The sequence below is a fragment of the Schistocerca serialis genome, chromosome 12 (assembly GCF_023864345.2).
Source record: "Schistocerca serialis cubense isolate TAMUIC-IGC-003099 chromosome 12, iqSchSeri2.2, whole genome shotgun sequence".
Taxonomy (NCBI): domain Eukaryota; kingdom Metazoa; phylum Arthropoda; class Insecta; order Orthoptera; family Acrididae; genus Schistocerca; species Schistocerca serialis.
Window position 1 is genome coordinate 30,256,767 of NC_064649.1, and position 26,427 is coordinate 30,283,193.

Consider the following 26,427-nt stretch of genomic DNA (forward strand, 5'->3'; position numbering starts at 1 on the left):
TTGATGCTGCCTCCTCTCCTGTACCAACCTCTTAATGTTGCTTAAGAGTCACCGTTATTTGCATGTTATATTCCAATCTCCACCTATCCCTACAGCTTACCACCCACAATTATTACCACCCACAGTTTCAAGCACCCACAGTTTCAAGCACCTACAGTTTCAAGCACCTACAGTTTCAAGCACCTACAGTTTCAAGCACCTACAGTTTCAAGCACCTACAGTTTCAAGCACCTACAGTTGCAAGCACCTACAGTTGCAAGCACCTACAGTTGCAAGCACCTACAGTTGCAAGACAACAACCATCTGCACGAACAGTCGGACGACGTTTGCAGCAGCATGGACTATCAGCTCGGAGACCGGGGCTGCGGTTACCCTTGACGCTGCATCACAGACAGGGGCGTCTGCGATGGTGTACTCAACGACGAACCTGGGTGCACGAATGGCAAAACGTCATTTTTTCGAATGACTCCAGGTTCTGTTTACAGCATTGTGATGGTCTCATCCGTGTTTGGTGACATCGCGGCGAACGCACATTGGAAGCGTGGCGTATCACCCGGCGTGATGGTATGGGGTGCCATTGGTTACACGTCTCGATCAGCTCTTGTTCGTATTGACGGCACTTTGAACAGTGGACGTTACATTTAAGATGTGTTACGACCCGTGGCTCTACCCTTCATTCGATCACTGCGAAATCCTACATTTCAGCAGGATAATGCACGACCGCATGTTGCAGGTCCTGTACGGGCCTTTCTGGATACAGAAAATGTTCGACTGCTGCCCTGGCCAGCACATTCTCCAGATCTCTCACCAACTGAAAACGTCTGGCCAATGGTAGCCGAGCAACTGGCTCGTCACAATACGCCAGTCACTACTCTTGATGAACTGTGGTATCGTGTTTAAGCTGCATGGGCAGCTGTACCTGTCCACGCCATCCAGGCTTTTTTTGACTCAATGCCCAGGCGTATCAAGGCCGTTATTAGCGCCAGAGGTGGTTGTTCTGGGAACTGATTTCTCAGGATCTATGCACCCAAATTGCGTGAAAATGTAATCACATGTCAGTTCTAGTATAATATATTTGTCGAATGAATGTGGATTTCTTCTTGGTGTAGCAATTTAATGACCAATAGTGTAGCATCTTTGATAAGCATGCATTTACATTCAACAGTTACATGTCTCCACAAATATGTAGCGTTGTGTGGTTATTCACCCTTGTATTTCATGCATGACTTAACTTTTTAAGGTGGAAATAACCGTGTTAAATTAACGTTTAATAAGACGTTATCCGTTGCGCGACTAGTTACATTGCCTTTTAAGCGCAAATTCGCATAACTACATACGCAGCTTCACTCTATGTTTCCAGTCATGAGGACTTCAGTTTTGCGTCTCACGGGTACGGACTATTACTACAACCACAACCGCCCAACCTCATAATAGGACGTCAAATACTCACTCTTAAACTGAATGCAGTGGTGCAGTGGTGAGACTGGAGTCTTGTGCAGGAGGACAGCGCTTCAAGTCTCCCTCTGGCCACATGGCTTTACGTTTCTCGTGGCTTCTGTGAACTGCTCAAGGTGAATGGATCCATGGTTTCTTCGAAATGTAATGGCCGATTCTTTAATGATTCTGTCGTCATTGGGACTCTAACCTCTAATCTTCCTTTCCTCATTAATCACACTTCGACATATTTCTGCCTCGTTGTGATTTCAAGTAGGTCCGATTCCATATCGTGCACGTCCGTCGTAAACATTTAAAATGTGCCTCGAGATTGAACTGACGCTACGGTTCGTTTTATGGGCTGTTGCGTTTGTGCACCCTGTTCTGCGACAAGGTAACAATTTCTCCTTTTTTATGCTACGCCGCTACGACTCTACCGTCACTTTTACACAGCAGTGAAACTTTGTGTTCGGAATGTCAGGTGGACTTCAGTACAGATTCCTGCTCTCAAATTTTATTTGCATTTCGCTTATAGTACCAGACGACTGTTTCAAAACGCTACTCATTGCGAGGCGAGCATAAAAATTGTCGTCTTGGGTGCGAGATTTACAACGGAAGTCCAACGACAACAACAATAGCAAAACCTTGTTAACAACGTCCCGTGTAGTCCTTCAACTAACACGGAACGACTTGCACGCGTTTTTTTATGGCAAACAGTACTCACCAGTTTGGACCAACTCCACCTTCTCATTGAAGATAGTGCTGCTAGCCATCTATTTCGGGCACTGCTGAAGTACCACGCAGTAACCCACCTCACTCTCGACCCTTTAAAGAATCGAATTCCCTCGTACAAAACAGTTTCGAATATCTGATTGCTTTACAAGAAAGTCAATCTATACAGGGTGTCCCGCTCAAACCTCCAAGATTTCAAAGATCCAGTGGGAAAAAAACACAGTAGATACGACAGTAAAAATGCACCACATTGTAGAGCATCTCAAAGAATTTATTTATTTATCATCAATACACTTTTACATGCGAACCATTTGTAGCACGAAGATTGTCGAGTCTATATTCAATTTCTTTCCAAGTTCTTTGTGACATTTCCTCAGTTATTGTTGCAATCGCATTAGTGATACAATGTCGCAATGTAGGAATATCGTTTACTTTGGTCGCATACACGCGTTCATCCACGAATCCCCACACGAAGAAATCTAGCGGCGTAATGTCGGGTGAACGTGGTGGCCAGGCAATGGGTCCTCCGCTTCCGATCCAACGATTGGCAAACTTCCTATCCAGGAACTTGCGAACAGCCATTCACCAATGCCGCCAAGCTCCATCTTGTTGAAAAGTGATGTTGGTTTGCAAGTCTTGTATCTGAGGGTACACAAACTGCTCCAACATGTCCAGATACACGGACGCATTCACTGTTTGTTCCGCAAAGAAGAACGGTTCAACAATTCTGTCGTGCATTAGCCCACACCAGACGTTTAGTTTAGGGCTATCACGAACATGTTCAGTAACAATGTGCGGATTTTGCGAACCCCAAATCCGAACATTATGCCTATTAACCCTTCCTGATAGATGGAAGGTTGCCTCATCTGAGAATAAACATCTTTCCAGGAAGCTGGCATCCATATCAATACGCTGTAGCATATCTGCAGAAAATTGTTGTCGGCGTGGTATGTTCGTTCGGCGTCAGATGTTGCAGAATTTGCACTTTGTAAGCACACATACGAAGACGCTGGTGAACTATACGATGCAATGTTGATCGAAGTACGTCAAGTTGCCAAGATGGTTGACGAATTCATTTTCATGGGCTTCTGAGAAACGTTTGTCTGATGTCCCCCACTGTGTCTTCTGAAATTCCGTAACGTGCACTGCCAGAATGTTTCAGAACACTTCCTGTTGCTAGGAACTTCCTATACCACTCCTTAATTGTTTTCATATCAGGTGAATCACATTCATGCACGCGATGATAATCTCTTTGCACAGTAATCGGCAACTGTGTTTCTGCAAACCGCACTACTGCTTGTGTGCGCTGCTGTGGAGTCGCCATTTTCACTTCATGCGACCATGCTGCACTCTGGCGACGATACTTGGCACTTCTCATGCGGGAATATAAATTCTTTGAGATGCTCTACAATGTGGGGCAGTTTTCATTGTCTTATCTACTGTGGTTTTTCTCTCGTAGGTCCTTGAAATCAAGGAGGTTTGAGTGAGACACCTTGTATAACACTTTTTAATAAAAGTTGGTTTTTCAGTTATCTCAATGTTTATGACGTCAAGTATGTGTCGTACAATGACTAATTTTGCAGGTACATACAGTGGTAGAAGCTGAGGTGACAGAAGCCGTGGTGTAGCGATAAGCACGTATACACAGGCCGATTTCCGACGCGATTATGGCCACACGACGTGAATTACCAGACTTTGAACGCAGACTGGTAGTTGGAGCTAGACGCATGAAACATTCCGTTTCTGAAATCGTTAGAGAATTTAATATTCCGAGATCCACAGTGTCAAGAGTGTGCCGAGAATAACAAATTTTTGGACATCACCTCTTACCATAGACAGTGGTTTGCGTAGAATTGTCGGTGCTAACAGACAAGCAATGCTGCCTGAGATAACCGCAGAAATCAACCTGAGACTTAAGACGAACGTATGCGTTAGGACAGTTCGGCGAAATTTGGCGTCAACGGGCTATGGCAGCAAGACGACCGACGCGGGGTGCCTTTGTTAGCAGAGCGACATCGCCTTTCCTGGGCTCCTGAACGTATCGGTTGGACCCTAGAAGACTGGAAAACAGCGGCCTGCTCAGATGGGTCGCTATTTCAGTTGGTAAGAGCTGATAGTATGGTTAGACCGTGACGCAGACCCCAAGAAGCCACTGATCCGCGTTGCATACAAGGCACTGTGCATAACGCTGTGGGCTGTGTTTACATAGAATGGACACACCCTTAAAATATTTACACATTCTGAGGTGCAGATTGGTAACTCATATCTCAACGAAAAACGCCTTTGTTTTAATGACTGCCACCCCAGTTCGTGTTTCATATACACTCCTGGAAATTGAAATAAGAACACCGTGAATTCATTGTCCCAGGAAGGGGAAACTTTATTGACACATTCCTGGGGTCAGATATATCACATGATCACACTGACAGAACCACAGGCAACAGAGCATGCACAATGTCGGCACTAGTACAGTGTATATCCACCTTTCGCAGCAATGCAGACTGCTATTCTCCCATGGAGACGATCGTAGAGATGCTGGATGTAGTCCTGTGGAACGGCTTGCCATGCCATTTCCACCTGGCGCCTCAGTTGGACCAGCGTTCGTGCTGGACGTGTAGACCGCGTGAGACGACGCTTCATCCAGTCCCAAACATGCTCAATGGGGGACAGATCCGGAGATCTTGCTGGCCAGGGTAGTTGACTTACACCTTCTAGAGCACGTTGGGTGGCACGGGATACATGCGGACGTGCATTGTCCTGTTGGAACAGCAAGTTCCCTTGCCGGTCTAGGAATGGTAGAACGATGGGTTCGATGACGGTTTGGATGTACCGTGCACTATTCAGTGTCCCCTCGGCGATCACCAGTGGTGTACGGCCACTTTAGGAGATCGCTCCCCACACCATGATGCCGGGTGTTGGCCCTGTGTGCCTCGGTCGTATGCAGTCCTGATTGTGGCGCTCACCTGCACGGCGCCAAACACGCATACGACCATCATTGGCACCAAGGCAGAAGCGACTCTCATCGCTGAAGACGACACGTCTCCATTCGTCCCTCCATTCACGCCTGTCGCGACACCACTGGAGGCGGGCTGCACGATGTTGGGGCGTGAGCGGAAGACGGCCTAACGGTGTGCGGGACCGTAGCCCAGCTTCATGGAGACGGTTGCGAATGGTCCTCGCCGATACCCCAGGAGCAACAGTGTCCCTAATTTGCTGGGAAGTGGCGGTGCGGTCCCCTACGGCACTGCGTAGGATCCTACGGTCTTGGCGTGCATCCGTGCGTCGCTGCGGTCCGGTCCCAGGTCGACGGGCACGTGCACCTTCCGCCGACCACTGGCGACAACATCGATGTACTGTGGAGACCTCACGCCCCACGTGTTGAGCAATTCGGCGGTACGTCCACCCGGCCTCCCGCATGCCCACTATACGCCCTCGCTCAAAGTCCGTCAACTGCACATACGGTTCACGTCCACGCTGTCGCGGCATGCTACCAGTGTTAAAGACTGCGATGGAGCTCCGTATGCCACGGCAAACTGGCTGACACTGACGGCGGCGGTGCACAAATGCTGCGCAGCTAGCGCCATTCGACGGCCAACACCGCGGTTCCTGGTGTGTCCGCTGTGCCGTGCGTGTGATCATTGCTTGTACAGCCCTCTCGCAGTGTCCGGAGCAAGTATGGTGGGTCTGACACACCGGTGTCAATGTGTTCTTTTTTCCATTTCCAGGAGTGTATGTGACACTCGCTCCCTTACTTCGCGATAGTACAAAACGAGCTGCCCTTCTTTGAAGACTTCTATGTTCTCCGTTAATCCTGTCTTATGCAGAACTCACACCACACAGCAATACTGCAGAAGGGGTCATTTAGACCTGTATGATTTATTGTATAACCGAAATTTAGCGGATTGCTTTTAGTACTCGCAGGACTGACTTCACACTTTTCATTGTTTTGAGTCAATTTGAAAGGTATGTGCTAAGGTCTGATCAGGGTTGATCCAGAAAATAAAGCCGATAGTTGCCAACCGCAAGGTGGAATGAGTATAATATCTTTGAGTAGGAGGATCTTTGATGGTTAAAAGCAGTAAAAAGCAGTTGTTGCAGCTAGGTGCCCGGAGGAAACAGACGTGTCCAAAATGGCTCTGAGCACTATGGGACTTAACTGCTGTGGTCATCAGTCCCCTACACTTAGAAATACTTAAACCTAACTAACCTAAGGACATCATACACATCCATGCCCGTGGCAGGATACGAACCTGTGACAGTAGCGGTCACGCGGCTCCAGACTGTAGCGCCTAGAACCGCTCGGCCACTCCGGCTGGCAACAGGCATGTGGCGACAGCTTTAAGGTAGGATTCGCACTGTGCAGTTTACACTGAGCAAACTTTAGCACGTCAATGGGAGCAGCTATGTAATGAATTCAAAATGTTTTTTTTTAGATAATGTTCAGAGTTAGGATTTGTATGACCAAGGTTTGACGCAGAAAGCGTTTTGTAAAATTTTTTGTAAGAGTGATTCGTGCTACAAAAATGTTGGAAATGGTAGTTTTGGTGTATGACTTAAAATTTTAACTATATATATATCAACATTGTGTTTAAATCTAACAGCCTGAATCATAATCCACATCCTTTGCTTGTACTGAATATGAAACTGAGTAGTAAAGTAAAGTTACCCACCAATGAAAGAACGTAAAGAAAATGAGGCCTCTATGCAATATATATGTGCAGTTCATGGTTTGTAATCGATTGTGGTATAACTAAAGTTATCAGAGCAAAGTTATTTCAAATAACTAAGTTTATGCCATTGCACAACTGGTATTATTCAGGGCAAGATATAATTTGATTAAGTAAACATCAGGGCCAAAAGTTAATTTTTCAGTACCATCTTAATGCCATTGCACAAACGGCATCATTCTCTTAAACTTGATTGCTGAGACAAATACATGTTTCATTACTGGCAAAAATGGAGGAGTGCAAGAAACAAGTTCGCAGACACAGTCAGATGCAGGTTTGTTGAATAATTAATTTTGACAATTTTATCTTTGATACTTTCACTAATTAAAAAGGAGATAATGTTGGGTTAGATACTTTCACGGTATATGAGAGCATCACCTGCAAACAATCTAAAAGTGCTGCTCCGACTGTCTCCTAAATCGGTTACGTAGCCTGTAACACTTACTTGGGAAACGCCAGATATTACTTCTGTTTCACTCGATGTCTTTGCTTCACTTATTACCAGCCGGCCGAAGTGGCCGTGCGGTTAAAGGCGCTGCAGTCTGGAACCGCAAGACCGCTACGGTCGCAGGTTCGAATCCTGCCTCGGGCATGGATGTTTGTGATGTCCTTAGGTTAGTTTAACTAGTTCTAAGTTCTAGGGGACTAATGACCTCAGCAGTTGAGTCCCATAGTGCTCAGAGCCATTTTGAACTTATTACCAAGTGTGACGTTTCTGACCGAAAATATCACGATTCCAGCAGCACAACCGAGGCGACACTCCACAAGCACTTTTAGACTTATACACTTCGTCCAAGCACACAATTTGATTCGAAGTCGCTTGTGAGGAACTGTGTCAAAATCTCCCGAACATTTAAAAATATGAAATTAATTTGAACTCCCCTCTCGATAGCATTCACAATTTCGTGAGAGTAAAGAGCTAGTTGTGTTTCACAAGAAAGATATTTTCTGAATTCATGTTCACTATTTTTCAATAAATCATTTTTCTTCGAGGTAATGTCCGCCTCCGTAGCGTAACGGTAGCGTTACCACCTACCACGCAGGGGGCCCGGGTTCGATTGCCGGCAGGGGACTGGGTGTTGTGTGTCCATCATTTTCATCATCATTGACTTGCGAGGACTTGCAATACGGCGGCCGAACTCCCCCGAATGGGACCTCCCGGCCAACAATCCCATACGATCATTTAATTCCATTCTAGGTAATTCAAAAATTTCGAACACAGTATTTGTTCCAAAATCCTACTGCAAACCGGCGTTACTGGTATGGGTCTGTAATTCAGTGGATTACTTCCGTTTCCTTTCTTTGGTACTGGTGTAACTTCTGCAACTTTCCAGTCTTTCTGTGAGCACGCTGTTCCATATGATTGCTAAGTATGGAGCTATTGTGTCAGCATACACTGCAACGAGCGACCAGTTGTATATAATTGCTAAGTATAGAGCTATCGTATCAGCATACCGTGCAAGGAACCTGACGGATATACAGTCTGGGCCGGAGGCGTTGCCTTTATAAGGGAATTAAGCTGCTTCGCTAAACCGAGGATATTACTTCTGAGTTACTCATGTTGGCAGTTATTCTTGATTCGAATTCTGGAATATTTTCTTGCTCTTCTTCTGTGGTGTAATTTCGAAAAACTCTGCTTTAGTGCAGCAGTCAGTAATGTCAGCATAGTGGTCGCACAGGAAAGGTCGGTGGACCAAAACTGGTTGCATAGAAAAGAAATTTTTATCAACAGCCCTTGGCGGCGAGGCATGACTTTTTCAAATGCTTAGGAGCTGTCTGGCACCATCTTCTTGAAATATATTGCAAAATTTCTCTCTCAGTAGTGATGGAGGCTTTATTTGTCGAAAGTTCCCCAGGCCCCTTTTTCTGCTGATTCTTCATTCGCTGCTGCCTGCCGCAAGTGTGCACAGTCCCCATTTCACAATCATTCAACAATGCACGGTATTTCAGACAGATTGATCACGTTTCACAAGACTTCGTCCTACGCATGCATTTTTAGAGGAAATCTTAACTTACTCATGGAAACTAAAATTTTACTTTGGCGCCGCCAATTTTCAGTTTCCGGTTCAGGTGATTGGCGGTAAGGTGTCTGCCTAGAGCAGTTATCTCACCCTCTCGCTCCCTCATAACCAAATAGCAACCCTCACACGATACAATGTTCGCTTGGTATTTGGAACCTCAGTGTCACCGCGAGAAGTGTATGTTAAATATTATTCTGCTCGAGTGAAACACATCGCTTCTACCGACCAAGTGCTCATAGATCTTAAGGTATGTATTTTAGAGCCTATGTTTCCTGGACTTTTTTCTTCTTAATATATGAGAAATCCATTCCTGAAGATTTGTCGTCGAAATTTGAAACACCCGGTATATGTTCCATATCTGCTTAAGATTCAGTAAAATGATCTTCCTACGACAAACATTTAATTCTTCGAGAACACTAGCAACAACATCCAAACCCATAAGGTGAATGTCAGTCTAACAGCTCGGGATAATCATTAGGATGCAGTATTCACTTCTCTTCCAAAGCAGTGTGGCGTTCCCCATACTTGTTGACGTTAGCTGGGTACTTGCGAACAACTGCTGTCGATTGCAGACAGCCTGAGGGCTGCAATAATGATGAAGTTCTGGCTTAGGTGGGGGCCTAATATCGAAACCACAGAAAATGCCAGATGGAAATTTTATTTAACCGTTCATTTGTGGCCCTAAACGCGCACTTGACTGTCTTCAAGGTGCACCTGAAAAGTCCGGTTAATAGTTTCAGAAAATACACTGATGTGACAAGGGATAGCGATATCCTCATATACAAATGGCGGTAGTGTCACGTACACATGGTGTAAAAAGGCAGTAGAAGGGCAGTGCATTGGCGGAGCTGTAACCTGTACGCTGTCGATTCCTGTGGAAAGGTTCACGACTTGACTGTGGCCGCACGAGGGGAATTAACAGACACTGAACTCGGAATGGTTAGTTGAAGCTAGACACACGGGAAATTCAATTTCGAAAATCGTTAAGGAATTGAGTATTCAGACATCAGCAGTGTCAAGAGTGCGCGGAGAATACCACATTTCAGGCGTTACCTCCCACCACGGACAACGTTGTGGCGCACGGCCTTCACTTAACGACCGTGAGCAGCGACATTGGCATAGGGTTGTCAGTGCTAGCAGACAAGCAACAATGCGTGAAATAAACCTACAAATCGATGTGAGAGGTACGACAAACACATGCGTTAGGACAGTGCGGCGAAATTTGGCGTATGGGCTTTGGCAGCAGACGACCGACGCGAGTGCCTTTGCTGACAGCAGGACATCGCCTGCAACGCCTGCCCTGGGCTCTCTCTACCTTATCCGTTGCCAACAAACGACTGGAAAACCGTGCAATGGTCGACTGAATCCCGATTTCATTTGGTAAGAGCTGGTGGTAGGGTTACAGTGTAGGCCAGACCTCAGGAAGGCACGGACACATTTGAAAAGTCCACGCGAACATAAAAACTACTTACGTCTTTGGGGTAAACCTTTTTTATTTTTAGACATAGTATCCTTTCGCACTTATACACTTCTGTCCAACGCTGTTCTAATTAGTTGCTCCCTTCCGAATAATAGGAATTGTCCAAGTCTGCAAAATAGCTATTAGTTGCTGCAATCACCTCCTCGTTTGAATAAAATCTTTGTCCCGCCAGCCATTTCTTCAAATAGGGGAACAAATAGTCGGAGCGAGCCAAGTCTAGAGAATAGGGGGGATGTGAAACGAGTTGGAATCCTATTTCCATTAATTTTGCGACCACAACTGCTGAGATGTGTGCTGGTGCATTGTGATGATGGAAAAGGACTTTTTTGCGGTCCAATAGCCGGCGTTTCTCTTGCAGCTCGGTTTTCAGACGGTCCAATAATGATGAATAATATGCACCTGTAATAGTTTTCCCCTTTTCCAGATAGTCGATTAGGATTATCCCTTGCGAATTCCAAAAGACAGTCGCCATAATCTTCCCGGCCGAAGGAATGGTCTTCGCGATTTTTGGTGCAGATTCTCCCTTGGTAACCCATTGTTTAGATAGTTGTTTGGTCTCAGGAGTATAGCGATGTATCCATGTTTCATCTACAGTGACGAACGACGCTTTAAGTCCTGTGTATTCTTCCTGAACAGCTGTAGATCATCCTTGCAACTCTTCACACGATTCCGTTTGGTCAAGCGTGAGCAATCGCAGAATCCATCTTGCGGATAGCTTTCTCATGTCTAAATGATGATGTTCTGCTCTTCAGTCCAGAGACTGGTTTGATGCAGCTCTCCATGCAACTCTGTCCCGTGCAAGCTTCTTCATCTCAAAGTACCTACTGCAACCTACATCCTTCTGAATCTGCTTAGTGTATTCATCTCTTGGTCTCTCTCTAGGATTTCTAACCTCCACGCTGCCCTCCAATACTAAATTGGTGATCCCTTGATGCCTCAGAACATGTCCTACCAAACTATCCCTTCTTCTAGTCAAGGTGTGCTACAAATTTCTCTTCTCCCTAATTCTATTCGATACCTCCTCATTAGTTATATGATCTACCCACCTAATCTTTAGCATTCTTCTATAGCACAACATTTCGAAAGCTCTATTCTCTTCTTGTCCAAACTATTTATCGTCCACGTTTCACTTCCGAACATGGCCACACTTCATACAAATACTTACAGAAACGACTTCCTGACACTTAAATCTATGCTTGATGTTAACAAATTTTTCTTTAGAAACGCTTTCCTTGCCATTGCCAGTCTACATTTTATATCCTCCCCAAACAGCAAAACTCACTACATTAAGCGTCTCATTTTCTAATCTAATACCCTCAGCATCACCCGATTTAATTCGACTACATTCCTTTATCCTCATTTTGCTTTTGTTGATGTTCATCTTATATCGTCCTTTCAAGACACTGTCCATTCCGTTCACCTGCTCTTCCAGGTCCTTTTCTGTCTCTGACAGAATTACAATGTCATCGGCGAACCTCAAAGTTTTTATTTCTTCTCCATGGCTTTTAGTTCCTACTCTATTGTTTCCTTTACTACTTGCTCAATATACAGATTGAATGACATCTGGGATAGGCTACAACCCTGTCTCACTCCCTTCACAGCCACTGCTTCCCTTTCGTGTCCCTCTATTCTTATAACTGCCATCTGGTTTCTGTACAAATTGTAAATAGCCCTTCGCTTCCTGTATTTGACCCCTGCCACCTTCAGAATTTGAAAGAGAACATTCCAGTCAACATTGTCGACAGCTTTGCCTAAGTCTACAAATGCTAGAAACGTAGGTTTGCCTTTCCTTGACCTATTTTCTAGGGTAAGTCGTAGCGTCAGTATTGCCTCACGTGTTCCAACATTTCTACGGAATCCAAACTGATCTTCCCCGAGGTCGGCTTCTACCAGTTTTTCCCATTCGTCTGTAAAGAATTCGTGTTAGTATTTGCAACCGTGGCTTATTAAACTGATAGTTCGGTAATTTTCACATCTGTCGGCACCTGCTTTCTATGAGATTGGAATTATTATATTCTTCCTGAAGTCTGAGGGTATTTCGCCTGTCTCATACGTCTTGCTCACCAGATGGTAGAGTTTTGTCAGGACTGGCTCTCCCAAGGCTATCAGTATTTCTAATGAAATGTTGTCTACTCCCGGGGCATTGTTTCGACTTGGGTCTTTCAGTTCTCTGTGAAACTCTTCACGCAGTGTCATGTCTCCCATTTCATCTTCATCAACATCCTCTTCCATTTCCATAATATTGTCCTCAAGTACATCGCCCTTGTACAGACCCTCTATATACTCCTTCCATCTTCCTGCTTTCTCTTCTTTGCTTAGAACTGGGTTTCCATCTGAGCTCTTGATATTCATACAAGGGGTTCTTTTATCTCCAAAGGTCTCTTTCAATTTCCTGCAGGCAATATCTATCTTACCCCTAGTGAGATAAGCCTCTACGTCCTTACATTTGTCTTCTAGCCATGCCTGCTTAGCCATTTTGCACTTCCTGTCGATCTCATTTTTGAGAAGTCTGTATTCCTTTTTACTTGCATCATTTACTGCATTTTTCTCCTTTCATCAATTAAATTCAATATTTCTTCTGTCACCCAAGGATTTCTACTAGCCCTCGTCTTTTTACCTACTTGGTCCTCTGCTGCCTTCACTACTTCATCCCTCGCCCATTCTTCTTCTACTTAATTTATTTCCCCCATTCCTGTTTATGCAAAATATTATATAATATTTCATTCGAGATTCCCACAGCACTAGCAAACTCACGCACCTTAACGTTTCTGTCATCCATCATCATACCATGGATTTTATCAATGATTTCTGGAGTCGCCGGCCTGTGTGGCCGTGCGGTTCTAGGCGCTACAGTCTGGAACCGCGTGACCGCCACGGTCGCATGTTCGAATCCTGCCTCTGGCATGGATGTGTGTGATGTTGTTAGGTTAGTTAGGTTTAAGTAGTTCTAAGTTCTAGGGGACTGATGACCACAGATTTTAAGTCCCATAGTGCTCAGAGCCATTTGAACCATATGGCCACTCCGAAAATTCTGAATCCACTTATAAACTGTCCTAATTGAAGGTTCAGAATCACCGTAATGTTTATCAAGCTTCTCTTTAGTCCCCTGAGGCGTTTTGCCTTTCATAAAGTAATGTTTAGTCACCATATGAAATTCTTTTTCGTCCATTTTTTGACAATTACTTGACTTCCTTGATTCACACTAATGCCAAACACAAAGAAACAGACCAATATGGCTGAAACTTGGTGTGCGTTCTTTCCAAAGATGCTGCTAACTAAAAGTTACCTCGATACGCGCCAGTGGGCCATCTCTGGACTTTGCACGGACTTTTCAAACGCCCCTTGTATTGTCAATAAGACACTGTGCAAGTTGGTAGTGTCTCCATAATGGTGTGAATTGTGTTTATATGGAATTGACTGGGTCATCTGATCCAAGTGAACTGATCATTCACTGGAAATGATTATGTTCGGCCTCTTGGAGACCGTTTGCAGCCATTCGTGGACGTCATGTTCCCAAACAACGACGCAATTTCTATGGATAACAATGCCTCATGTCACTGTTTCACAGTTGTTCCCAACTGGGTTGAAGAACATTCTGGACAGTTCCAGCGAATGATTTGGCCTCCCAGGCGGTCCGACATGAATCCCGTCCAACATTCATGGGGCATGATGGAGACATGAATTCGTGCATAAAATCCTGCCCCGGAAACACTTTGCAAGGTTTCAGGATGGAGAAGAGTTTGTACCTCTTTAATTCAGACGAATTTTGCATGGGAACGCGTCATGCACTCGACCCCCCTCCTTATCTACCAGGTAATTAATTATGCACACAATGGTAATGGAAGGAAATGATGGTGGACCCTGCTACTTGGTAAAATAAGGAGTGCACACTCACAATAACTTAATAAAAATCGTAAGCTACTCCAAAAAGGGAACTTTATCATAATAAACAACAGGAAATCAGAATCTGCCACTATCTACGAAATGATATGCGGATTAAATATTACAGTGAGATTTATTGTACATAAGAATTTAAATGCACATGATTGGCGACACACACTGTAGGTTAAAGGATAGGGTATACTGAAATATTATGAGAATAAGAGTTGGCTCGAGATCAAGGGGCTCCTACTCTCTGTGATGTAATAGACTGACGATAATGACTCGAGGTCCTAATGAATCAAATATTAATCTCCCGACTATATAGCAGTATCGCAATTAGTAGTGAGAGCTCAAATGGGATCACATGGAGAAAGAAGCAAAGTGGACTTGTAGCAAAGCGAGCGCGCGTGCTGTTGAGGACTTCAGTATAAAATTGATAAGGTCCTACAGTGCCGGAGCCGCAAAATACTGTACAAGTACTGAAATCTGCAGCACGTCGCCGGTAGGCAGCGACCTGATGATGTAGGCGCCGGCTTCTGCCATGCAGCGACTCTGTGTCAACCCCTGGCCGCGAAGGCTGTCCGAGAAATCTTTCTTCCAAAAAAGAGCGACCAAGTCGCAAGACTGTCCCACTCCGACGAAGATCAGATCCCGAATTCCACTGCCCACACAACGCAAGGGCGAAGTCAACATTGCTCTACTCTCTACACTCCGCCGGCCGGTGTGGCCGTGCGGTTAAAGGCGCTTCAGTCTGGAACCGCGTGACCGCTACGGACGCAGGTTCGAATCCTGCCTCGGGCATGGATGTGTGTGATGTCCTTAGGTTAGTTAGGTTTAAGTAGTTCTAAGTTCTAGGGGACTGATAGCCACAGATGTTAAGTCCCATAGTGCTCAGAGCCATCTGAACCATTTTTTCTACACTCCTCTAAAACCGCGAATCAGCATTCAGTTCCAAAGTTGCCCCACACTGTCTCAGAACATCATCGCGCCAATAGCGACGGTTCCCTCCAATTTCGAGCACAGCTTTACGACGTCAACTACCCTCAGTTTAAGTTGACCAATCATGCCTCTGCTATTCAGCTGACGGCACTGAACTTGCCGATTGACCGGCTACGAAAACAACCTGCCTAGATCACCGGCCATCCGGTGCCAGACAGTCACACCCAGCAGGGCACGGTCCACAAGTATTCTCAGAATCAAGAGGACAATGCAGTCAGTCGGTGCCAGGGATCTTCGTTCCGGACGCGCCGGAACGGTAAACACAATCTGTGGCGACACTCGGACGTCTCTCAGGTCGTTTCGCCCTGCATACTGAAAGGTGGCTACACTGAGCCACAGCGCCAGAGACTGCGCCAAAGAGTTTTATTCCGTCGCCTCCACTGGCAGTGCTTGTCGAGAACTCGTAGTAGTCAGTGCTTGCTGGGATGTCGTAGTGAAGAGTTCTTATCGAGAAGTCGTGGTGGAGAGTGCTTGTTGAGAAATAGTAGGAGTGAGTCGGTGTTGAGATGTTGTAGTAGGGAGTGCTTGTTCCATGTTTTATGCAGTTGTTTGATGGGCTAGACAGCAGATGTTGTTCGAATGGAGATATTGTAATGATCAGAGTGCTTTTCGTCAATATATATGAAGGTAAAAAAAAAATTCCCTTTTCTTTTTATTATTTCAATGTCTTAAATAATGCGTCATTACAGGTTCAGTCAACAAAGCATCTGGCTTGTGTCCTTGTATTAGAGTGTAATTCTGGTTTCCTTACGCAATTATAGTATTTATATTTTTTTTAATTACTTCAGTATAAATGGTATTTAAAATTTCTTGTCTTATTGACGAAGAACCGTGCCAGATGTGTACGTTGAATCACACTTCCACACACAGAACAATGACACTTGTGTTTTGGTTCCGTAGGTTTTATAGTTGCTGGGGACTTAATTAATTGTGTTAACGGAAATTTTCATTTCATTCTTTGTTGTTGTTCTATGCAGTCAGATTGCGCACAAAAACTAGTCAGGGCCAACCGTTTACGAGACAGCGTAACCGGACAGACAACTACTAAAAATTAAAAATATTTGCATTAAATTTATAATTAAGCCCCCATGCAATACAATAGGCGAAACTCGACCGACGTCAGTCGTTCCGCCAGGCGGTTAAGCCTATTGCTCGAACTCCTCAGAATTCAGGGAAGTGCAGCCCCCAACCGGAAATGCCGTGTGCCGCGTCCTCCGATGCTTGCCTCACACAGGCCACCGAGGGAGGTAACCCAACATGTATAGGTATCAAGTGAATATCTTTTGAGCTCTCAGTAGAAATACTCTCATTACAGTAACATTACTCGGTCTGTTACTACCGTGCAATGACACAGAACATTAATAAAATTGATGAAAATGAGAGAAGACGTGCAAAAGACAGCATGGGATGTCTCAACTTTCGCAAGTATGGCCAGATGTAAAGTCAGCATGGTTCAATATTTCTGCAGGGGACTTCCAACGACTTGTTGAGTCCCTGCTACGTCGAGTTGAGGCACTACGCCGGGCAAGAGGAGGCTAAACACGATATTAGGAGGTATCCCATGACTTTTGTCACCTCGGTGTACAGAAATGAGAGTTACAAACAAAATACTCAAAGTAATCACCATCCGAAAAACAAGCTCTAGTCAGGCACGTAGTGTTCATCTTCTATACCTCCCCAGATACAAACCGATGACAGTTCGAGGCCTCGTTGTCGGAAAAAGGCGATCACCATCTTAGATTAGATTAGATTAGATTTACTTTCATTCCAATTGATCCGTAGTGAGGAGGTCCTCCAGGATGTGGAACATGTCAGAAAAACAACAATACATGACAAATATTTAAACTAAAACAAATAAGCTAATGTACCATTCCACAGGTCCCAAGTGGAATGATCGTCATTTTTTAATGAACACTAAGAGTCATTTTACAAATACTATTGCACTGAATTTAAAATAAAAAAGTTTTATATTTATTTATAAGGTAAGAAACATGTAATACAACTACTGTAATACTTATTTACAATGAACACATTACTGCACTGAAATGGTGCAGAAGTTAGATTATACTTACACACACACACACACACACACACACACACACACACACACACACACACACACACACAAATTTTCAGTGAACACATTACTGCACTGAAATTGTGCAGAAGTTATGTTGTACTTATATACAAATCAGTTGGTTTTCCTCAGAAATTCATCAATGGAGTAGAAGGAGTTGGCCACCAATAAATCCTTTAGGCTTCTCTTAAACTGAATTTCATTGGTTGTTAAGCTTTTTATGGCTGCTGGCAAGTTATTGAAAATGTGTGTTCCTGAATAATGCACACCTTTTTGTACAAGACTAAGTGACTTTAAATCCTTGTGAAGATTATTCTTATTTCTAGTATTGATTCCATGAATTGAGCTGTTGGTTTGAAAAAGTGATATATTTTTAATGACAAATTTCATTAAGGAATAAATATATTGGGAAGCTGTAGTTAGTATCCCTAGTTCCCTAAACAGGCTTCTGCAGGATGTTCTTGAGTTCACACCACATATAATTCTTACTGCACGTTTTTGTGCCCGGAAAACTTTAGCTTGGCTTGATGAATTACCCCAGAAAATAATCCCATATGACATTATGGAATGAAAGTAAGCATAGTATGCCAGCTTTTTCATTTTTATATCCCCTATGTCTGACAAAATTCGCATTGCAAACAGAGATTTGTTAAGACGCTTCAGCAGTTCTGTGGTGTGCTCCTCCCAGTTGAATTTATTATCAAGCTGTAATCCCAAGAATTTAACACCGTCCACTTCTTCTATCTTCTTGTCATCATATGTTAGACATATACTCTTGGGACACCCCTTACAAGTTCTGAACTGCATGTAGTGTGTTTTTTCAAAGTTTAGTGACAAAGAATTGGCTAGGAACCAGTGATTAATGTCTACAAATATTTTATTGGCTGATCTTTCTAAGACTACACTTGATTTGCTATTTATTGCAATGTTTGTATCATCAGCAAACAAAACAAACTTGGCATCTGGTAATGTTACTGATGAAAGGTCATTGATATACACAAGAAAAAGTAAGGGCCCCAAAATGGAACCTTGTGGGACCCCACATGTAATTAGTTCCCAGTTGGATGATGCCTGATAGCTTGATACATGTCTCTTTCCTAATAACACCCTTTGTTTCCTGCCAGAGATATAAGATTTGAACCATTTTGCAGCATTTCCTGTTACACTATAATATTCTAGTTTACTTAAAAGGATATTGTGATTTACACAGTCAAATGCCTTTGACAGATCACAAAATATACCAGTTGCCTGCAATTTTTTGTCTAATGAATTAAGTACATTTTCACTGTAAGTGTAGATAGCCTTCTCAATATCAGAACCTTTTAGAAATCCAAACTGTGACTTTGACAGTATGTTATTTGAGATAAGATGGTTATAAAGACGACTGTACATTACTTTTTCGAAAATTTTTGAGAATGCTGGCAACAGTGAAATTGGACGGAAATTTGATGCTATTTCTTTATCTCCCTTCTTAAACAGTGGCTTAACTTCAGCATATTTCAGCCATTCGGGAAATATTCCACTGATAAACGACTGGTTACACAGATAGCTTAATATGTTACTTAGCTCAGAATCACATTCTTTAATTAACTTTGTTGATATTTCATCATACCCACTAGATGTTTTTGATTTTAAAGATTTTATGATGGATATTATTTCTGTTGGGGTAGTGAGGGTCAAATTCATATTATGGAAGTTACTTGAAATGTCTGGTCTAAGGTAATCCATAGCAGCATCTACCGAACCTGACAACCCCATCTTTTCAGTAACAGTTATAAAATGTTTGTTAAAAAGTTCTGCAACACTATACACATCTGTCACCAATGCATCATTTACTCTTAATGCTATTTGTTCCTCTTCATGTCTGGTTCTACCGGTCTCCTCCTTCACTATATCCCATATTGTCTTTATTTTTTTATCTGATATGACTATCTTTTCCTTGTAATATATTTGTTTTGACATCCGTATTACAGTCTTTAAGATTTTGCAGTATTTCTTATAATGTGCTATAGCATCAACATTGGAAATGTTTCGGATTGACAGATACAGTTTTCTTTTTGTTTTACAAGATACCCCTATTCCTCGAGTAATCCATGGCTTCTTTGTAGACTTTGCTCTAACCTTGGTAAGTTTTGGGGGAAAGCAGTGTTCAAATAAGGTAAGCACTTTATTAGCAAAAATGTTATATTTTTCATTCATGCCATGAGCACTGTAAACATCAGTCCAGTGAATGTCTCTGAGGAGTGTCCTAAAATAATCAATTTTTGGCTTACTGATTACCCTCTTGAGCTCAGATTTAACAGATTTTATATCCTGTTCAGTATTAACATTTAACAGAAGGAACTGCATGTCATGGTCTGAGAGGCCATTGACTATTGGTTTTGTAATATAATTTTGTTCATTTGACTTTTCTATAAAGATATTATCAATGGCTGTTTGTGAGCAAGTGGTTATCCTAGTGGGGAACTTTACTGTGGGAATTAAGTTGAATGATAGTGTTACTAACTCAAATAGGTTCTTATTGGGAGAGTCTTTAAGGAAATCTACATTGAAATCACCAGCAACCACTATTTCTTTGTTTTTGGTTGTTAAATGGGCCAGTACAGCTTCAAGGTGGTTTACAAACAGATTAAAGTTACCTGCAGGTGCTCGATATACACTTAATATTATGAAAGATTTTTTGTGAAAATCTAATTCTGTTGCACATGCTTCCATATGCTGTTCTAGGCAAAATTTATGAATGTCTATGTTCTTAAATTTATGACAGTTCCTGATGAATGTGGCAACTCCTCCTTTCTCCATTTCTGATCTACAATAGTGAGATGCTAACCTAAACCCTGTAACACTTAAAAGTTCTATACCAGTGGTCACATGATGTTCAGAGAGGCAGATTATGTCAGCTGGGTTTGAAGACTCTAATTCATCTATGCAGATAGTTAATTCATTAATTTTATTTCTCAGTCCTCGAATATTTTGATGCAATAAAGATAGCTGACATTTCACATTGACTGACTTAAAATTGGATGGAGTTAAAATATCTGCTGACAGTTGAAAATTCTTAACCAATGGCTGTTTATGTTGATGTAATAAGCTGGAATTATGTTTTTTGATTTCTTTCTCAAACTGAAGGTTTGTCTCAGTTCTAACCTCTCTTAAAATTTGTTTTCTTTCTGTCCTCCCTACCCTAAAAAAGGGTCTTTTCTGAATCCTATAACCACTGGTATTTTACCACTCATGACAGTGCCTCCCCCCTTTAACTTTCCTGCTATTTCCCCAGCCAATTTACCCTTCCCCTTCCTGTTGAGGTGAAGGCCATGCCTAGTATAATCCCACCTACTGACAGAATCAACATGAACCACACCAATGTGTGACCCCGCACCCGACATGAGCAGCCGTTCCAGCTCCAAATTAACTCTCTTGACAGAAGAGTTCAAATGAGGTCGGTCATGGCGCCCAAGAACAGATACAAACTCAACACTGGTATGCCTCGATGCTGATGCAATCTTCGCCAGGTCACACTCTATGCTGTACCCAGGATCTCTGTCAATACTGTTACCTGCCCCACCCACTATAACCACGGTGTCTTCCTTAGTGAAATCTTTGCAAAGTGATCCTAAATCCTCTGTCACCTGCTCCAGACCAGCACTAGGTTTAAAAAAATTGGTGACCTGGTATTCTGATCCTAGTTCATCCTGCAAGAGTTGGCCAACACCTCTTCCATGGGAACTACCTAACAACAACACTTTCTTTCTCTTTACTGATTTCCCTACATTCTTACTTTTCAATTTGCTGCTGAAAGTTTGTTGTGCCCTGTCTACACCTGTAACTGCTTGAGGCTCACCAGCTTCTAACTGAAGCAACAGGTCAAATCTATTTTCCACATTCACCATAAAGCTGTCAGACAAAGTTCTAGGCCTGTTCCTCCTGTTGCCTGTTGCCACTTCCCACCTCTCTTTACCCTTCTCCCTCCTTAACCTGTCAAGATCTCCCCTGGCCTTGTCTAACTCAGCCTGAAGGGCAGCAATTTTCCCCTCCTGTTCCAGTATCTTCCTATCTCTACTACAAATCCTACAAAACCACTGATGAGTCTCATTTACTTCCCCTATTCCCACGCCACTACAGTCACCCACATGGAAAAAACTACAGCACCCATCACACCAAAGCCCCGACCTAACAATTCTACGGCAAGTCAAGCACTTTTCACTCATGATAAACGTAATAATTTATTAAGAATAAGTCAGTTAAATTACAGATAAACACGAAAATATGGTTACACAAATTTGGCCTATACGCAACTGTGTGTAAACAAAAACAAAAGTGCAAAGTCCCAATCTGTCAGCCGACATTCTGTGAGAGGCGGGGAAGACGATGAGCACCAGGACATTGACTGCCGCCTGTTGTCTGGATCGTATTGGTAGCAGCAGGTCTCATCTCCTGTAATGACGTGGATGTCCAACAACGCGCGACCACGGTGTTTCGAGCGACTCCAGAAGAAGCATTTGCTAAGAGTTTCCAACAGCTTCATCACCGACGTCGGGAATGTATTGTAGATAACAGCGATTACTTTGAAGGCCATTAAAAGTTTGTCGTTTGTAACCACTGTTTTCTTTATTTCCTGTGAGTTCTCACCGAATTTCTCACACGCATCTTGCATATTATGACGCTTTTCCCTATGTAAATGTTTAAAGTTCAATGAATCAATTCCAAGGAAAAAATGTCATCCTCATGTTTCGCGTAACATTCTTCATTTCAGTAAAAATTTTGCAAAGCGTTTAATGCACAGAAACATGACGTAGTCACTCATACTGTCTCTAAATACCAAGAAAAATGACATAATACAGGAATAATGCACTTCATTATGTATGCGTGACAGTAAATGCCACAGGCAACGCGCTTTGTAAATCACTAGCTAGCCTTTTGACCTTTCAATCAATATTAACATCTCGCTCATTCAGATGTGATGGCCTGACAGAACTAACCTCATTACGATAGCTAGGTGTTCACATAGTTCACAAAGACTGGGTTTTTTTTACTGAGTTTAACTCAAAAATCTGCAACTAACGCTCCATATTCTCAGACCCATTGTTAAGATGCTGCAACCGGTTGTCAGTTATATCGTTTGTTTCCTCCTCTAGTTTACTCTTAATGTGAAAAGCAGCTCTGAAATAACCCATTTTCGGTTTTTTATTGCTCTTATTTCCAATAATAAATGACACTTCAAACCAACAACTGCATTGTACTTTTCAGTACAGGTAGAGCAGAAATAGCAAATAAAATATGTAAATTAAGGAGAACTTAGTATGTCCACCATTCTCTGTTTTTTTCGAAAAGTAATGAGGGCTTAAATACCACAAAAAATAGCCAGTATTCTCTTACAAACTCTGAAATTTTTAAGGACTGCTCAGCAATCATGTTGTAATCTAAGATCATACCACTATTTGGCATTACGAATACTTAGTGCTAAAGGGTGAAAACTGAGGTTGAAAAATTCTGTTTTTCGTGTTAAATTGTCCGCCTCAAAGAGCTACAAGAATATTATGTAGACAAAGGCAGCAGATTAGTTGCTCCTTATTTTTCTTGTAGAGCTATGACTGAATTGTTAAGTTTTAAATTTATTGCTCTTGCCATAATTTTCTTTCTCTTTTATTATTTCATAGAGAAGTAGACAAATATAAGCTTTTGTGTAAAATTTGTATCATTGTGTTTGTTTAATTTTGTCTACTGATATACCTATTTTGTAGTCAGATATATCTATGTAGTTTTAACAGAAATATGGATAGGACTGATTTTTTACTGGCAAAAATAAAAATGCTGTTTTCAAAAAATTCAGATAAAGAACTCACCTGGTAGACAATGTGGAACATCTGATAGGAGCAAATACGCGACAATAGTTATGATTTGAATAATGGATTACTATGTTCGCTATTTTTCTTGCCCAATCTCTTCGTAAAGACTCGTTCTATAATGTGCTTATCTGTAAATCGACGCCTTTCATCAGAAAAAGTCCGCCCCCGGTAGCTGAATGGTCAGCGTGACGGATTGTCAGTCCTCTGGGCCCGGGTTCGATTCCCGGCTGGATCCAGGAATTTTCTCCGCTCAGTGTCTGGGTGCTGTGCTGTCCCCATCATCATCGACTGCAGGTCGCCAAAGTGGCGTCAAATCGAAATATCGAAATTCCGGCACCTGGCGAACGGTCTGCCCGGTGTGGGGGGGGTGGGGGGTGGGGGGGGGGGGGGTCCTAGCCAAACGATTAAATAAATAAATCAGAAAAAAATATCGTTCAAAGATCAAAGATCATTGTAATTTTTCAGAAGCCACAGAACGTCCCGTGTGGGGGGGGGGGGGGGGGTCCTAGCCAAACGATTAAATAAATAAATCAGAAAAAAATATCGTTCAAAGATCAAAGATCATTGTAATTTTTCAGAAGCCACAGAACGTCTTAACAAAGATAAATGTTTGTGGCCCACAGATGACACGTTTCCTCCGCTCCCTAAAAGAAGAAATGATAATGCTTCTCGGTAATAAAGAACGTCTGCCTAAAGTGAAGCTCTGTTTCGTTAGGAAACAAACAGTCAGGCCAAACCAGATCGCCGCTTCCTGATTACGTGATGGCCAAAGAAAGTTTGCAGTTATTCCTTTGATGGTTACCGATTTCGTGTAAGTAGTTACTACGTCTTGGGTCAAATTTCTAACGAGGTGGGTCTGATAATGTAGAATTTCACAGCAGGGGGAGTTCTACAATTCTTTTGCACTTTCGTCTTTAAGGCTGCTTAGAATCTTTCCAGACAGGACTTCTGCGACACTGTGGTTAGAATTCAGATTTCTTAATGCATGTTCGAGAATGGCCACAAGCGGAATGATAAAAATTTCTGTAAGGTACTCGATTCCTGAAATCTCCTTTGTGATCTGGCCGAAAGGCATTAAAATACCCAATGTTTCTGACGACAGTTCAGTGCAATTCAATACTTCCGGACAAGGTATATACTGACATTCTGCAGCACAGTCGATATTCGGCGACGACAAGATGACAGTACTGAATACACCAGGTGCGCACAAGTCTGGCACACTGCACATGCTCGCTTACCGTCAGGGACTGGGTGTGTTGTCATCATTTCGTCATCATCATCATCATCATCATCATCATCATCATCATCGTGGTGTCACCGCCAGACACCACACTTGCTAGGTGGTAGCCTTTAAATCGGCCGCGGTCCGCTAGTATACGTCGGACCCGCGTGTCGCCACTGTCAGTGATTGCAGACCGAGCGCCGCCACACGGCAGATCTAGAGAGACTTCCTAGCACTCGCCCCAGTTGTACAGCCGACTTTGCTAGCGATGGTTCACTGACAAATTACGCTCTCATTTGCCGAGACGATAGTTAGCATAGCCTGCAGCTACGTCATTTGCTACGACCTAGCAAGGCGCCATTATCATTTGCTATTTATCTTGTGATGCATGTACCGTCAGACCGATGTTCACCAATTATGGATTAAAGTTAAGTATTCCAACAGCTACGTACTATTTTTGCTACTATAAGACCTTTACCTGTTCCAGACCTCACGCCAGCCTGCGTGAACTTAAACGCGTGCCTTTCGGCTTCACCTCCTAGTGGCTTGGCTGTCTTGCCAAGTCACAACAATCATCATCATCATCATCATCATCATCATCATCATCATCATCATCATCATCATCATCATCATCATCATCATCATCATCATCAGTGACAGCGGCTAGACTGGATTGTGAAAAAATTGGACTGCGTAAACATTGGGACTTTGTACGGGCACTCATGGCCGCGCAGTTGAGCGCCCCACAAACCAAACACCACCATTATCACCGTCTGGTAGGCCACACGGCGATAGGTACATTATTGCTTGCAACATAGCTCTACGGACTTACGTCACGTGATCGTTACTCGTTTCGAAATATCGGCGTTGTTAAAATAGCACCGTTCGCTTTTCCCATTTTCTATAATAATCCAATATTCCAAACCAATGGGAATTTTACGAATAAAAGTTACCCATTTGTAAGAAAAAGTTTTATTTAAAAACGAAAAGTTTTGGCACCGTTGCTATGGTATATTGATATGCCGTTTTTCTTTGTCCGGTTATTAGTAAATTAAACTGGCCAGGTGTGAGTAGCATTCGCGCACTGAGGGGGCCTCACGCGGAAGTGCCGCAACACGACGTGGCATGGACTCGACTAATGCCTGAAGTAGTGCTGGAGGGAGCTGACACGATGAATCCTGCAGGGCTGTCCATAAATACGTAAGAGTACGAGAGGGTGGAGATCTCTTCTGAACAGCGGGTTGCAAGACATCCCAGATATGCTCAATAATGTTCATGTCTGGGGAGTTTGGAGGCCAGCGGAGGTGATTAAACTCAGAAGAGGGTTTCTGGAGCGACTCTGTAGCAGTTCTGGACGTTTGGGGTGTCGCACTGTCCTGCTGGAATTTACCGTCGAAATGCACAATGGACATGAACGGATGCAGCTGGTCAGACAGAATGCTTACGTCAAAAGTCGTGTCTAGACGTATCAGGGGCCCCATATCACTCCAACTGCACACGGCTCACACCATTACAGAGCCACCACTATATTGAACAGCCCCCTGCTGACATGCAGGGTCCATGGATTCATGAGGTTGTCTCCATACGCGTACACGTCCATCCGCTCGATGCAATTGGAAACGAGACCCGTCCGACCAGGCAACAGTTTCCAGTCATCAACAGTCCAACGTTGGTGTTGACAGACCCAAGCGAGGCGTAAAGCTTTGTGTCTTGCACTCATCAAGCGCTTATGAGTGGACCTTCGGCTCCGAAAATCCATATGGATGATGTTTCGTTGAGTGGTTCGCACGCTGACACTTGTTGATGGCCCAGCATTGAAATCGACATTGATACTGGGAAGATATCAGCTCCAGGGATTCCGAGATTATCCACAATGTTTTAATTTCAATAATATAAATGTCATTAAGTCATGAAGGAGGTGGCGGCGGCCGTTTTTATCATCATCATTACTGCCCGTAGATAAGGATGTTTTCAGTTGTATGAGAAATATTCGCAGACTAGTCTGAA